This window comes from Emys orbicularis, chromosome 10, assembly GCF_028017835.1.
Source record: "Emys orbicularis isolate rEmyOrb1 chromosome 10, rEmyOrb1.hap1, whole genome shotgun sequence".
In the NCBI taxonomy this organism is placed as follows: domain Eukaryota; kingdom Metazoa; phylum Chordata; order Testudines; family Emydidae; genus Emys; species Emys orbicularis.
The window spans coordinates 65,749,857-65,764,772 of NC_088692.1; positions in this window are offsets into that span (position 1 = coordinate 65,749,857).

Genomic DNA, 14,916 nt, shown 5'->3' on the forward strand with positions numbered 1-14,916 from the left:
TGCATAACATAAAGCCTTTCATTTGAGATAATATATACCTCTTTATTGTCCAGGGAGGGACAGCGTAATTACCTTTTTATCTAGCTAATAATTCAAGGTATAATTGGCTTCAGTGGCAGTTTTCCTCAGTAGACTTTGGTCCAAGGCTTTTCTAATTTGGTATGCCGTACCCCTCCAGTGGTGGGTAAATTGCACCTTTGCACCTACAAGGGATGGCAGAATCACATTTTGTCTATATTTACTGCAGTGAAGCATTAGCTTTTTACTATATCCCACTAGGGGGAAATAGACTGCTTAAAATGTAACAACGGAAAGTGTTTTTGTGTGTTTTTTCCTTCCATATTTAAAAGAACTCTTCTTGATTTAGCATAGTCTATTAGAGCAACTAACACCGATGCAAGTTTTACTGTTGTTTGGAGAAGGCTGCCGATAGAATGGTGGCTTCCAGTTTGGAGACTGGAACCATCACCTGTATAACCACTGGAACTCGAATCTGTGCCACAAAACCAGGCTAGTTCAAACATGCAATAAATCGAACTTTTTACCATGTATAATGTAACTTAACGCTTTTGTAATTATGTTGACAGAAAAGTTGCTTTAAAGTTTAGGTATGTTGGATATTCATAGTAGTATTTTCTTCATCCAAAGTGTTATCAGTGTTGCACTCAGATAAATAACTTTCAATGGACAACTGTTTACCTACACCATGATTAGGGAAGCCTTTCAAAAACACTTTAAGTATTATTTACTTCCTTGTAACTGCTAATTACACTGAAAAATCATAATTTGCAGTTTCATTCCTGATATGAATAGGAGGTAAATTCAATTGGAAAACTACCTTATTTCAAAAATGTATATACCTGTATGCTGTTTCTTTTAAATTAAAATAGAATTACAGTTTGTACGTTCAGAAAGAGACTGTGGGGAATACTGATGCGCCTGGATTCAAAAATGTAGATCCACTTGAATTAAATGTCAATTTAGAGTATTCTAAACGCTAACACACTGCTGTTAAAACATATTTAAAATTATATAAATAACAATTACAGGCGTTTAGGACATGAAGGTAAAGTTTAATTGTAAGCTCTGCTAAGTGTGATACATAGTGGCCACATAAACCTAATGATCAGTGTTTGGCTGACTGATATGAATTGTATTTGCTGTGTAAGTGCTGATTTTTAGTACTGTCTCAAAATCATTTGCCAGATTAGCCAGGAAACGTATGCTGATAGGGTGAAATCAGTTAGATGCTAAAATACACTCCCGAATGAAGATGAGTGCTCAGACTCCACCAAGGCAGAGAATATTTTCTCTTTGAAAGGTACAAGTGTGTCCATTTTTGAGCATTGTGCACAGGCAAGTTAAGTATCCCTTTATATGTGTTTAGATCTTTAAAATGCTGCATTTCTGATATCAAATAAGAAATTAAGCAGCTTGTGTATGTTCGGGGCAACAAAACAGTGAACATAATCAAATATGTTAAAATAAAATTGTAAGCTGTAATTTGATGCCTGATCTAAAGTATATACTAATAAAGGGATTCCAGTTGCACAAAAATACACTGACCCTGGACTCACCTTTTTGGGAATTCTTACAGAAACCTGCAGGAAAAGACTGAGAAAACTGGGTGCTATTGTTTTGAGAGGAAAAAGTTCTGCTTTATGAGGTTTTTATTCACTCTGGTTTTACCAAAAAGGTTGTAAATAAGACTAGGCCTTGCTAAAGCTATTGTCATTTTTCTCTTAGAAAATTTGCTTTTGTGACTGAATCAGGAGAAAGGTAATTTGTTTTAATACTGGGCTGAAGATGATGGAATTGCTTCCCAAGATGACAGGTACTGCAAGGACTCTGGCTGCAGTCACTGCAAGAGCCTCGAGGGCTCTGGTAAGTCCTAGTTATAAACAAGAAAAGGATTTAAACCCTATCTTGTCTGGTACAGCAACACTTAAAGCAGAGATTCATTTTATTAGTTGGATTACAGATCTGTGACTATTTCTGTACTGTTTTTAAAAAGGAAATTCTGATTCTCTTTAGATATACAAACAAAGCTAGTTTTCTGTGGGCCAGACTTTAGTTTTTCAATTTGATATCTGCCATAACAATGAACTTGCACTAGAAAAAATTGTTAATGGAAAAAGGACATCACAGGTTAGATGTAATACTTTAGTTATTGTAACACTGTAGAGCTTAATTTTATGGAGCATTTCTATTCAGAGTGCATCAGGCCATATTGGCGACATGCAAGTTGGACCTAATTCATGATAGGTGATGGATAGTATGGAGTTTCTTCAGGGTGCACTTAAGCTCAGATTTTGCTTCCTTCCTGTACAGGTATAAAGAACATCTGAAAATGGAACTAGTGTAGTTTTGTGCTGGGAGTGAAGGGGAGGTGCTAGGAGCCCCTGCTGTTGCACAGGGGTTCCCAATATAGCAGTGTGCAGCAGCAGTTTAGGGGCAGTCCAACCTTATATGTGGTGCGTTAGGGCAGAGAATTTTTTTAGACTTTAGATTCTGCTTTAGCTCTGTGCATTGGGAAAGTTGATTCTCCCACCCCCTTCTCACTTTGCCTGAGATGCTTGAGGACAAGTTTGGTACCTTATTGAATAAAATTTTAGATTCCAAAAGGATACATTTCTAAAAGCCTCCTCTCTTTCTCCTCCCCCCCCGTCAAGGCTGTATCCCCACTTTGAACTTTAGGGTACAACTGTGGGGGCCTGCATGAAGACTTCTAAGCTTAACTACCAGCTTAGATCTGGTCCGCTGCCACCATTCCCAAAGCTAATTCCCTTCCCTGGGAAGCCTTGAGAAACCTTTCACCAATTCCCTGGTGAATACAGATCCAAACCCCTTGGATCTTAAGACAAGGAGAAATTAACCATCCCCCTCCTTTCTCCCACCAACTCCTGGTGAATACAGATCCAAACCCCTGGGATCTTAAAACAAGGAGAAATTGACCATCCCCCTCCTTTCTCCCACCAACTCCTGGTGAATACAGATCCAACCCCTTTGGATCTAAAACAAGGAGAAATTGACCATCCCCCTCCTTTCTCCCACCAACTCCTGGTGAATACAGATCCAACCCCCTTGGATCTAAAACAAGGACAAATCAATCAGGTTCTTAAAAAGAAGGCTTTTAATTAAAGAAAAAGGTAAAAATCATCTCTGTAAAATCAGTATGGAAAATAACTTTACAGGGTAATCAAACTTAAAGAGCTCAGAGGACTCCCCTCTAGTCTTAGGTTCAAAGTACAGCAAACAAAGATAAACACTCTAATAAAAGGTACATTTACAAGTTGAGAAAATAAAGGAAAACTAATACGCCTTGCCTGGCTGTTTACTTACAAGTTTGAATTATGAGAGACTTGGTTAGAAAGATGTGGAGAACCTGGATTGATGTCTGGTCCCTCTCAGTCCCAAGAGCGAACAACAACCAAAACAAAGAGCACAAACAAAAGCCTTCCCCCCCCCCCCCCCCCCCAAGATTTGAAAGTATCTTGTCCCCTTATTGGTCCTTTGGGTCAGGTGTCAGCCAGGTTACCCGAGCTTCTTAACCCTTTACAGGTAAAAGGATTTTGGAGTCTCTGGCCAGGAGGGATTTTATAGTACTGTACACAGGAGAGCTGTTACCCTTCCCTTTATAGTTATGACACCCCCCATCCTAAACTTAAAGGGATTCATGAAAGAAAGCTATTAAAGAACCTTGGCTTCAAACTCCAGATATCTGAACATACTGGTGTAAATTCATTAAATCATGGTATTGCCAGGGATCTGTAGGCATATACAGCATGTGTATTCGGAAATAGCTCACACAGCTTGCAGGGTAGAGCCTGCTTTAATGAGAGAATATAAGGTAGAACACTGGGCTCAATCTTTTTTTTAAGTGCTTATGGGTAAGGCTACATTTTAATCATGTGCATTTGTAGTAAAAGTCATGGACAGGTCATGGGCAGTAAACAAAAATTCACGGCCTGTGATCTGTCCGTGACTTGTACTATATACCCCTGACTAAATCGGGGGAGGGGACCTCCTGGGGGTGCCATGGGTGCTCGTGGGGGGCGGCCCAGGGTGTATGCTGTGGTTGCTGGTGGGGGGCAGCCTGGTGGTGCTGCACCTCTGTGACCATCTCGCAGCCTTGCTCATGGGTCTCAGTGTCCATGATTATTTCCCACATCTCGTTTATTGCCTTGTGCAATATAGCACCTGTTTTACCAACTTTAAATAATTAACCCATATTTTTTCATCCATGTTAAACCAACAATCAAATTCTCTCTTGGAATTTAGGTACTGGTTTGCTCAAAGTACATCATCAATCAGAGTTATATTCCTGGAAGAATGATTGCCTCCAAAATACAGTGATAGATGATTAAATCATATTTGTATGTATGGCCAATTTCTTATGCAAAGATTCTTAAAAGCATATATTTTAAAATAAAACATATGCTTTAATATTAAACTCCATCTGTGCAAGAATTTTTCTCTTGAGAGCTTGACTATTAAAAATTCACTTTTTTACCCAATAAACACTAACTCACTAAAGTAGATTTACAGCTCAAGCTATGCCTAATGCTACTGTATAGAATGAAAGAAAAAAGGGTTTCAAAATGATTCATACATAGGAATAAATTAATTGTTCTGGTAATATTACAGAGCTAGTTCCTGACTGCAGTGTTGTATGATACCAGTTGTAATAGCAAAATTCTATTTAATTTTTTGCATGTTCTTATGGTTTACAAATAAAGGGCCAAGTATTTAAATGGACACATGCAAAAATAGTGCACATGCACTTTTGCATGTTCCAATTTAGACACACAAATAGTCTAATTTGTGCTTATAAATCAGTTTGTGCATTGTAAGGGCAAATCTGGCATCTGCCAGAGGGAACGCATTTTGTGCACACCCTTTTGAATATTTGTTCCTAAAAGGATTAAATTAAGCAATGAGTAGCATTTACCCTGGGATTGGGAGTCATGAATTCTTGGATTCTAATTCTATCACTAATTTCACTATTGAAATGGGCAAAATTACTTTTTCCTCTCTGCCTCAGTTTCCCCATCTCTGAAATCTGTGTACTTTGTGCCATTTATCACCATAATACGAGTGTCTCATAAACATTAATGAAGTGGGATGTTTCCTTATTTCACAATCATGTGAGAATTGTTTGTATAGAGCCTTGAGGATGTAAAGTCTAAATGCTAAGTTTCATTCTCTTCAAAATTAAGTATCAAATGGAGTAAAATATTAGTTGTATAAGGCAGGTGCTATTCAAGAACAATCTCAGCTTATTTCTGCAGTGTTCACCCTACAATTACTTGTTTTAAATTAGCTGTTTTGTATATTAAATTGTATAATATATATTCATAGTTTTATTGTCCATTTATCTACAAATGAGACTAGGTACCTGTGGGCATTTTAAACTGAGGCAATTGGAAGAGTTCATACTTGTGTGTTTTTGTGCAATAGTTTTCATTCATGATTGTTAAGATCTTCTATAATTGTCTGTCTAAAGGAGTCGTGGGTCAGTGAAGATCCAAAATGGGAGTCGAGATGCGGGTGCTATTCCTGATTCTGCCTTTCTTGTGCTTTATGTAACCTTGTGCAAGTCACTTCACTTCTGTGCCTCAGTATCCCCATCTGTAAAATGGGGGTAACTATATCCACCATTATAAAGTGCTCTTGAAATATACAAATGAAAAGTGCTACTCTGAGTTGTTGTAGAACTAGCCTGTCCTGTAGCAGTTTCACCTAACACACTTCTGACTTTCAGAAATTTGACAGTATTGCACTGCCTTTCATTTACAGATTGAAAGCCTTTTTATTAATAGCTTGTCTACTTGGTTGGGAAATGCACTCACATTAACTGATCTGTGTAGACCCTGCTAGTGTGCACTAAAGTAGTACTATCTCAACTCTACGTTAAGACTCGCCAGCAGGGTCTACACAGACCTATTAATGTACAACACATGCGTGTTCTTCAGAAATCACACTCCCGTACAGTTATGTTCCTGAAAAATGCTACTTTAAGTGAAATGATGTTAAGCGAATCCAATTTCCCCATAAGAATTAATGTAAATGGGGCGGGGGTTAGGTTCCAGGGAAATATTTTTCACCAGACAAAAAACTAGATAAATATATAGATATACACACACACACACACTAATTTTTAAACACAATTTAATACTGTACACAGCAATGTTGATTGTGAAGCTTGGTTGAGGTGATGGAGTCAGAGGGTGGGATATTTCCCAGGGAATGCCTTGCTGCTAAATGATGAACTAGCATTCGGCTGAGCCCTCAAGGGTTAACACGTTGTTAATGTAGCCTCACACTCTATAAGGCAGCATGGATGGAGGGAGGAGACACAGCGTGGCAGAGAGACACACACACCGTGTGTGCGTGTGTGAGAGAGACGTGTTGCACCTTTAAGTGTGCTGACCCCATTCTAAGTACACTGACTTTTTAAGTGGATCAGCAAGTTGAGACAGCGGCTGAGGTAAAGGAGTGGGGGGAGGGGACACCCTGACATTAGCACCCCTCTTCGCGCTCCCCCCGCAGGAGGCTCCCGGGAGTAGCTTCAAGGCAGAGGGCCCGAGTAGCACATGGCAATGGGGGGGGGACAGCTGAACTGCCCAGCAATTGATAGCCTGCTGGGTGGCTGCCGCACAGGAAATTTAGGGGAGCTGATGGGGGGGCTGCTAATCCACCCTGGTTCCAAGCCCCCACCACTAGCTCCAACAGGCTGCTCTTCCTGCAAGCAGTGCACAAAGCAAGCGGCTGCCAAACAACATTATAAGGGAGCATTGTGCAACCTTAAACAAATGTTCTCTAATTGATCAGCAACGAAACAACGTTAACCGGGAGGACGTTAAGTGAGGAGTTACTGTATTGGACAGGAAGTGAATAATATTCTATCCAATTAAACCTATAAGAGCAATTTTGCGTAGGTAGAAAGTAGTTACTGCAGTTAGAACTTGTCCAAAGTAGCATGCTTAGCCCCCCACTGGTAATGGCCTCAGGCTCTGTCATCCAAAACACAGCACCTCAGTTAGAACTGAGTATTTAAACAACACACCAGTTGGCCAGTTCTGGCACCTACACAGACACACGTAAAGGTGCAATAAATAAGCCATAAGAGACTGGCAGAAATTCTACTGATGAAGGAGCCCTATGCTGCCTATTGTAAATTTGCCTAGTGCCCAGGGGAGGAGGAGTTCAGACACTACATTTTTTGTTTTTTGAGGGAAACATGAAAATTTGTACAGAAAAAATTTAGTGATTTTTTGTTTGTCAGAAATTTTGTCGGGTAGAAATATTTCCAAATCAGCTGTTGCTGTAAATTAGAGACGTTCCAAGGATAATTTAATATAGATAATTAAGGGGCTGTTTTGACCCCCTCAGTAGCCTGGAGTGTAAGTGGTATAAAGCCACCTTTTGCCACCACTTCCTCTAGGCCAGCGGTTCTCAAACTTTAGCAACCTGAGGACCCCCATTTTGATTTAAAAATTTTCAGGGACCCCCCCCAGCCTCCCCGCTCAGCCCTTGCCCTGCCCCTACCCTGCTCCTTCTCTGAGGCCCTGCCCCCCGCTCACTTCATCCTCCCTCTCTGTCACTCCCTCTCTCCCCACCCTCACTCACTTTCACCTGGCAGGGGGTTGGGGTGCAGGAGGGGCTGTGGGCTCTGGGAAGGAGTTTGGGTGTGGGCTCTGGGCTGGGGCAGTGCATGGAGACCCCCTTGCCCCCCACCCCAGGGCTGCAGGGAAGTGACCGCCGCTTCCAGGAGCGGCGGGGAGCCAGGACAGGTAAGCCGGTTGCCCAGCGTGCTGGAGGCATGCCTAGGGGAGCGGGGGGAGTTGAGGGAGGGGCAGGAGTTTCTCAGTGAGGCCTGCGGACCCCCTGGGGGACCTCCAGGTGGTCCGCGGACCCTAGTTTGAGAAATGCTCTAGGCTACCTCTTCTGTGCCATGTCTCCGGCACAGCACAGAATCTGGCCCTAGGTTTTAAATTCCATACTGAATATGAGGAAAGGATTCTATTTAATGAGTGGCACATCTTTCTTCTACATATATATATATATATATATTTTAAGCTCTCCAATTTACGTTACTGACCTTGCTTATATTGAGATCTAATATGAACACTGCATAAGGTGCTAGGAGTTAAGTGTGATACAAGTCGGATATTATTGCCAGTTGGTTAAATATTATACAATGGAAAAAATCTATTATGCATGAACAGCAGATTATGCATAATTTCAGTATGCAGTTCATCTTGCTAGTTGTTTACAAGAGTCTAACAAACTATTGCACTCTTAATTTGTTTATCTTGTACAGTACATGGATGGGTGCATCTATCTTCCAAACAAAGTATAGTAGAATGAACAGGAGAAATGTTTAAGTAACTTTAGGAAATATTTTTCTAAGTTTCAGTCATCAAACTTTATTTTTACCAAACAAAATAAACATGGATCTGCCTATTTTCTCCAGACTTCTTGTGCAGAAAATGAAAATAGGGATTTTAATAACAAAGGGGTGTACATATGTAACATAGTTTTATTTACACTTCTCTTTAAAAAAAAAACAAAAAACTGCCATGGTTATAAAATAGCTTTAAATCAAAAACAACTGACTGTTTTCAGATGAAGATTGCCTATTGACACCACTGATCAGTAACCTTCCCATCACTTAATGTACTGTGTAGGTAAAAGTAAATTTCAGGGCTCTGTTGTTTTGACATTTGTAATGTGCATAGTACTGGAGAGGTCTAATGATTTTATCGGTAGTGAATCTGTAAACTTAGTATTTCAACATGCTTTTTCAGTTTCTCATTCGTTTTTCATATTAGTGATATAATCGTGGGGAGGGGAACTGCAAATAGTAATCCTTTGAATTGGGACATCTTCCAAAGAAATGATTTAACCCTAACAGAAGTTAATGGCAGCACTATTAATAGGGCAGGTAGTAGCCCTTAATGGGGATTAGTGGTATTGTGGTCTATAAACCCTTCTTATAATTTTTCTGTTCATTTGTAATAAAGGAGGAAGTGAAAGTTGTTCACTTCTAACAGATGGCCGGTATAAATTATTTTGCTCCTATTTGTGCTGATTTGGTCTTTCCACACCTACAACCCAGGATGTTCTACTGCATCAGACACCTTCCCCAGTGTCCCTGTCAGTGTCCCTGTGGATAAAGTGGCTCATTCCCTACGTGTGCCTTATCATTAATTATTTGTATTACCTTTGTGTCTCCAGTGACATAGGAGCTGGAGCAGCACATTCAGGCAGAAGAATTTCTATTGAATTATTGAATGGTGGTGTTTAATGGGGATGAAAGCCCATCCATCTGATGTGCTGATTAAATGGATTCTGTTGTGTATGTTCTTGTTAAATTTTAAATTACTTGGTATAAATTCTTAGACACCGTTCAATGTAATCATGGTCATTTATTTATGGAACTATGTAGTATACCTTGAAAAGCTCTACTGCTGCCGCTTTGTGGTGTTTTTCACCCTGCTCTTTTTGGTCTGTGCATGAAAAGGTGGTTTCCGTAAATCAGTAATTCTCATACTCTGGTCTGTGGAGCGACTTCTGTCACCATTGGGAAGGACTCATTGGTCTCTAAGCAGTGATACTTGCTTCAAAAGTTAGGGTTAAAAGAATGTGGGGTTTTATTTTGGTCCAACTTTATTTGATTTTGAAAAAAGCTCTTCTGTTCTCTTTCTCTCTCTTTGTCAGGTGTGTTTCTTTGCCAGGTGTGTCGAGGGTGCAACTTTAGCAGAAATACAATTTACAGCCATCACCAAAATTGGAGGAGTAACAAAAAGGGAGACAGCACCAAAATGCAGAATGACTTGGAGAGATTAGTGGTGGAGACCGCAAGGAGACTTGGCATTAATAAATGTAAACTCCCACTCTTCCTTGAAGATGAAATAAATAGATGGATACATTACTGAGGGTCATAACCAAGCATGTGCACCTATCACATTAAAGTGAATTTGTTTTCAACTTTTCCCACTATATCTTCCCTAATATTATAACTTTATGTAACTAAGCACTTCATTCTCACAGAAATATGAGGTTGAAGTTTAGTTGTCCACAAGAGGATCTGTATTTTAAAGTTGACCAGCGACTTTTTATGTCTTTATAATATGTAAAGGTCTGAAAGTGTTGTTTTCTCTTTAGTCTTTTCTTCATAAATATCAGATGTTAAGACTGGCCCTCCCTGTTCTTGCTGGACCACTCATTGAGGATGTCATGTGTATGAGTTGGGGGATGGGGTGGGGTGAGAAGTCTTTAGCCATGGGAGCTTTAGTGAAGTGTTCTAGTCAGTAGGGCTTACCACAAGCAAACAAAACAAAGTGTTAAGCAGTTGGGATGAAAATCACTTTCCTCTCTGTCAGGTTTTCTTCCTTGGTCCTTGTGCTGTTGCCATGTAGTTGTCTGTGGAACCTTCTGGTGTTAGATAAGATCTGAATTCCTAGATGTAAAACAGACAACTTTTGTTTCTTTTAAAAAAACCTTCCAGGTCTCCTTTTGTACATGATACAGGGAACAAATCTGGGTTTTATTTTCCTATAGAGTGATTACTACGCTATGAAAAAGTGTGAGAATTACTACTTCACAGGTAATGGAATGGTGTGTTGAATTATTGCAGACTTTCTTTACAGGAAATCATTTTCTCATGCATGGTTATGTGAGAGCTGCATTTTCTAATACTGGAAAAAGGAAACATTTTTACTTAGAATTTTTCTGGCCAATTGTAATTCTATAAATTTGTTTCGAACTGAAGCAGTTATAATTAGTAAAGATTATTTTGGCAATTAAAAATAAAAAAAATAAAAATTAAATTATATTATAAATTTAAAATTATTTAATAATTACTCAACACAAATAGTAAAAAGATTGTACAATACTTTTAACTTCAGACATATTCAGTATTTAAATAATTAAAACGCGTTCACGAGGTATCTGACACTACTCAGGGTACATTATTTCACCAGTGATCATGTATATTGCAGCAAATATTGCTAACTGGTTTCAGATAGTATTAATGCTGCAGTAATTGAATAATGCAGCCTAGAACATGCAGTAAATCTCTGTGCATTTGTGAAATAAAGGAACCTAAACCAGTTAAGTGTGTCGACCAAGGCTGAAAAAGTAATATAGACAACCGATAATAGGTCCAACCCCGTAAGGGTTATTCCAAGCTCATCTGTTTGATTCCTCTTAATTACTACTGCAGTCTCAAAAAATTCAATCTCCTTCACCAGCCTAAATTTGTTATGGATTGTTCTGAAATGCAACTAAAATAGGCAGAAGGCAGAAATAAATCAACTACTGACATTTTTGTTTAAATCTGAGTTTACCCATTCTTTAAAGAATGTATTTTTAAAAAAAGGATAAAATACAAAGAGAAATATGTATGAACTTATTTTTCCTCAATACAAGTAGTAATTAGTCTGAAATAAAATTGAAAATATCATTCATCATGAATTCAAACTGCTTAAATCAAGGAGAATGGACGATTTAGTGTTGGTTGCCAAATGCAGTAAAATTAGTTTATTTTAACCTTATATATTGACTGTGTCCTGACTAAAATCACGATTTGAACAAATAAGGAGGACTACTTAATGGAGAGTAATAAAACAATAGCTAGTGACTTGAGAAGGCAGGACGGAAGCTGAGTTTCAGGACATTTTGTCCTTTAAAAAAATAAAATAAAATCTTATTTAGACTTTGCCTTCTTATAGTCTATTTAGCTCATTAAAGTCTCCCGATGTTTTATTAAGCATCATTTGTTTAAATGTTCTCAGAGTACTCTTAAAGGTCAAGCAACAGCCATTTTATTACATTTAGAGGTAGCACACATTTATGTGGCAGTGGAGATGTGGATTGGTGGATATAGGAGGATATCAGATCCAGCTCTTAATTTCAGCGTGATTTATTTGTGAAATCACTGCTGAATAAGAAACAAACTGATGCACAAAAGTAGATGCGCGCTGTGTGTGTAGTTCTGAGCTTCCATGGTTTGTCTTTACAGTTATCACCTGGCATCTAGAATCAGTGCAGGATCTTTGTAGAGCTGACAAATACTCTTATTTACCGAGTCCTGTCATCTGCTCTTCTGGTGTAAACTAAGCTTGCAGACCTACAAAACTCCTCTTTGTCATCGCACCTAATGGTGGTTCTTTGGTAGGACATTTGTGAAGAATTTCTTCTAGTCTCTCTGCTTATTGGTCACAAAAAAAGTTGTCACAAATTCCCACCCATGTCTAAAGAAGTTGGAGTTACAATCCCTCTGCTTATGTAAAATGTTCCCAAGGGCTTGCTCTTTAGAGGGACCCTTGCGGTAGGTAAGATGAGTCTGGTGGAAACTCCTCAAGTTAATTTTGTACAACAGACTGCTGCTTGTTCCAAGTATATATTTCCAGCCATAGATGCTTTTTAGATTGAATGTTTGGGGTCTTAAGAAGCAGACTTCTCAAGTCCCCTGAGAGAAAGCTCAACAATAGAGCTGTACAGACCATGCTGGGTCTAGTTCAGTCCACAAGGGGCTGACAAACCAACTCCTGCAGGCTTGCTTTCATGGTGGTCTGGTCTCTAGCTTGAAAGTCAGCTACCAAGGCAAATTCCTACATGCCCCCGTTTTTAATATTTTTTCTCCAACAAACCTAAGGAGCCAATGCTTAGCTTAGATGTCAAGTGGAACTTGGTGGCCTGCTTTTCTGTTTCTGCTCCTTCCTCTTGCATCTGGGTGGATTTGTATCCAGGATATGTGCTGGTGCCTGGAATTTGAGGTTTGTTGCAAATAGTTCACTCAGCATTATCTGGCATGCAGTACATGAGTACCCTCTGGACTATGGAGATTCAAACATCCTAATGTGATTCTCATTCACGCAAGACTATTGACTTTAAGAAGTCTATGGCAATAGAGGTAGTGACTGTCACTGGGCCAGGGCCAGATTAGAGCAATCTTAGGGCATTAAGCACAGACCAGCATGGCCGTGCTGCTGCTTGAGGTGTTAGTCACTGAGGGTCCATGCTGTCTTGTGGGGAATCCACTGCTGCTCTGTTTGGTTTGGCTGGTACTTTGCATTCTCCCTGGACATCATCTCCCTGTCTTCAGGTGGGCAAGGGTTGAGACAGGAGGAGGGAGGACTCTGTGTGTGTGAGGGACCTTGCCACCAATATCATTTCCGTAAATCCATGATGCAGTAGTGGCAGCAAGGGCCTTTCCTTCCCCACAGCTCTATGCTGAGGACACAGTCGGCAATTTCAGAGGTAAATGGGGTAATTCCCACCTCTTAGAGCTATTGCTTCAGGTTGTTTGCAGAGTTGCTGCAGCAGTTGCACTCAGTTCACATTGTCTGGCTTTTCTTCACAAGCATGAAGGCTAGGAACACAATATTTAAAAAACGAAAGCTGAGATTTTGATGTCAAATGACTCCAGGACATGGAGCCCTAAAACACCTTTTATGCCTATGCCTGGAATCTGTCCCTGTAATTTTTGTGCGGCTGGACTGTAAGTCTGATCCTGTGAAGCCCAGAGCTTGAATGAAAAGGGTTTTATTGGTCAAGCTTGAGGTGTTTTGGCAGAGTTGAGTGAAAAGTTTTAAACATCCGATTTAGCAAAATTAATTTTTTTTCCCTTTTGGGAAGTGTCTACAAACAGCAATATTTACAAGTCAATGGATTGCTCACAAACTCATCTCTGCATTCTTTCTTGTATTCAAGACCTTGGATGTGTTGTTCACACTCTGAGTAGTCACCTAAATCATGTAGTGGCCATTTCCTGATTGGATGTCCCAACCTTTATTAAATTATCTTTGCCCAATAAATGAATCAAAATAGGCATGAATCTAATTTTACTGCATGATTAAATGAATCTTGGGAACTGGCCCAAAATTCATTCTCCTTTAAAATTTGTTTAAATTGTTCACTCAGCTCTGCCAAACCACCTCATGCCTGACCTAGTTAAGTTTTTAGCTTGCTAGAATATTTGCAAAAAGTGAATAAAAAGAGTTGTAAACATTGATAATTTGACTTGGAATTTGCTGAAATGTTGATGATTTTTCTTGCTATTTTTTCTGGTTTAGTGAGAAGTTGATCCCGTAGCTACCGGAGTGCCAGAGACAGTGTGATTATGCCATTGCCTTTAAGAGTATTAAGATAAACCTCAACATTTTAAACAAAATAAACATTAAAAAAAACTGCAGTGGGAATAAGCTCTGTCAAACTGGATCTCAGTAGATGGGCTTCTGCTGCTCTTAGTAGGCCAAGAATATCACCTTGTGTGCTCTTAGTCCAGGAGAGCTGTAAATTGGAAATGAGTGATTTTGCTGTTCTAAGTGTTTGAGAGGCTACACACGTGATGAGAGATGGAGAGAAGTGTTCATTGGGACAGAGTTTTATGCATCATTTACCTTTTAAAAATACATGTTTTGAATGTCAGGACTTACACTTGAAATAGAAAATCCCAAGCATTACGTTGAAGGGACTTTGACCTGCGCAGAGAACTAGGAGTCCGTAGACCTGACTTGTGTTCCTGGCTGTGCCCACAGATATCCTGAGTAAGCTTAAGAAAGTTGCTCCACCTCTGTCTCTCTCTAAAATGGGGGGACTCGGATGTCTTGCTCTGGTCACCCAGAACTGTGAGCCACTATGTTACTGCTCTGCCTCAGTATGAACGAGATTTGCTACTGCTAAGCTGTGTGTCAGCTCCCTGATACATCAGCTTGTTTGCCTTGCCAGCAAACCTTTCAGGCTCTGCCTTCCAAACCTTGCCTTGCAGGTAAAAGTCAATTAATCCCAGCTGCTGAGTTCCCTGGAGACATCCTACAGTGTTCAGTCCCTCACACTGGACACTCACAGAAGTTCTCTTCCCCTAAAGAAACAGAGTACACCTCAGCCTGTTAGGTTAGCTGA